We start from the raw sequence: 2,313 nt of genomic DNA, 5'->3' as shown, positions 1-2,313 counted from the left end.
TTGGTCTTACGGTGAAATAACTTTGGCTTTTGCAACAACACGTACTGTTTTGCTCACAAACAAACAAAAATTGACTAAACCAATGTAACTGTAGAAATGGCTATAGACACTTTTTATATAGTTAGTAGATTTAGTCTAATATATTAGCCCTTTGAAGTTTTTAACCCAAAAAAAAAAACTATAGGATTGTTTAAGGGCCATTTTGAATTCCATGCTTCTGGTGGGCTTCTGACCCACTTACAAGAAGAATAGAAGATGGGTTTGTTTGATCCCTTTTGTTCATATGCTGCCTAGCTAGCTAGTGTAGAGATGGGTCAGTCATACTCAATTCATTGTACCAAAATAATTTTCACTACCAGGCTTTCATTTCTAGCATTTTTGACATTTGTTATCACAATGTCAACATTTCCAGAAAAAGAAAATAATAATAATAAATATATAAACTTTCATGGATAAAAAATTATCAATGCTTCCAAGAATTGCATTCACAATAAACATCACACAGAGCCATATTTAAAAAGAAGTCAAGATTAATTTAAAAAAAGAAGGTATAATATTGAAAAACAAATATGTACACTCTAAAGAAATACTTAAAATGATTCAGCCCATGATCCTCAAGTCCTTTTGCACAAGAAGCCAAATCTGAATAAGAGTTTTCTCTACTAATTTCCAACCAAAATAGAAAAACAGCAAAAATTAGCACAAAATTCCATGACCCATAAAAGAAAAACCAAATCAAAGCAAACCCATTAGCTAAAAACAAATACTTACACTCTAAAGAAACTTGAACAACAAAAAGATTCCAACCAAAACTGAAAAATAGCAAAAATTAGCACAAAAACTCCATGACCCATCAAAGAAATACCCAATCAATGCAAACCCATAAGTCAAGAACAAAGACTTACACTTTGAAGAAACTAGAACAACAAAAAAGAGGGAAAAAAGTATGGTGGTGGCAGTGGGTCTTAGTGGAGGTCAACGATGGCCGCGGTGGCTATGGCGGAGGCAGTGGGTGGAAGTCAAAATGTGTGGTGGTGTTGGAGAAAATGGCTCACAAAGAAACAATAGGAACAAAAAGGAAAAGAAGGGGTTAATGAATAGTTGACTGAAGAAAGGAAAAAGTGGGACACGGAGTGGCTAAAAAAAAAAAAAAAAAAGTGTGGGAACTTGGAAAAAGTGGTGGAATGCCAAAGGTTTATAACATATAGCGACGTTTTTAAAACGTCGCTATAGAGTCTTTATAAAACGTCGCTATATAGTATTTCTTTTTTAATAATGTACTGAGCACATTTTCCTTAATAACTATTGTGACATTTTCAGAAAACGTCGCTATAAACCATAAATGCGCTGCTAAAACTATTTTTTGCGACATTTCTATTGTTTTGAGTTACAATAATATTTTTAGAAAAAGGTCGCCAAAATTTCACTCTTTAGCGGCATTTTTATAAAACGTCATAGTATACCACTTATAGTGGCGAATTTAAAAATGCCACCTAAACCTAGATTTCTTGTAGTGCATCTTTCTAACCTTTCCCTATCCGTATCTTGTTTCTAGGTTCAGATTAATGATTAAATAAATAACAAAAAATGGAGTCAACTAACAACAACAACAAAGTCTTGGTCCAATATTTTTGGGGTCAGCTATGAATCCTCAACAAGACTTATCAGAATCGGCCACATATATTCTTTTCCACAAAATGAAGTCAACAAACCTAACCCCAAAAAATAAATAAATAATCCTAGAAACACCCATTTCAACAGAATAAATATGATTTACCAACTAGCAAGCCTATCTAAAGACAAATATATTAGGTTGATTTTATGTTTGAAGAAATCTAGTATAATATAATATAAAAATCTTCGAATAAAACAAAAGTCATTTCCACTCATCCTTTGACTAGGTTTAGAGTTCTCTTAAAATTTAAACAATGTGTATCTCTTTGGCCATACTATCACCCAATCCAAAAAATCATTTTTTTTAATTAAAAAATAAATAAAAAAGGAGACCCTTTATAGTATATTATACATTTGTGAGAAAAATTCTAACCCACAATTTAGTGTAGAGAGGTCACTTGTACCTGTTTGTTGAAATGTCTCAATGAAACAAAATTCTCATACTATCATCTATTATAAACAAAATGTTTCTTTGAAATGTTCCAATCCACTCAGAGAGAGAGAGAGAGAGAGAGAGAGAGAGAGAGAGAGAGAGAGAGAGAGAGAGAGAGAGAGAGAGAGAGAGAGAGAGAGAGAGAGAGAGAGAGAGAGAGAGAGAGAGAGAGAGAGATGAAAATATATATATATATATATATATAT

At 32.5% G+C, this 2,313-nt stretch overlaps 1 long non-coding RNA gene across 1 annotated transcript; it reads right to left on the bottom strand.

Moving 5' to 3' along the window:
* Window positions 1-594: 594 nt before the first annotated feature.
* LOC126703473 (uncharacterized) lies at window positions 595-1,060 on the bottom strand. Its single transcript, XR_007648094.1, has 3 exons — window positions 906-1,060; window positions 772-812; window positions 595-662 (listed from the first exon to the last, which is right to left on the bottom strand). It is a non-coding gene; the product is annotated as an uncharacterized LOC126703473 (long non-coding RNA).
* Window positions 1,061-2,313: the final 1,253 nt, after the last annotated feature.

The sequence above is a fragment of the Quercus robur genome, chromosome 10 (assembly GCF_932294415.1).
Source record: "Quercus robur chromosome 10, dhQueRobu3.1, whole genome shotgun sequence".
NCBI lineage: Eukaryota > Viridiplantae > Streptophyta > Magnoliopsida > Fagales > Fagaceae > Quercus > Quercus robur.
Note: the sequence above shows the minus strand (reverse complement) of the source record. Positions and strands in the feature narration are given on the sequence as shown.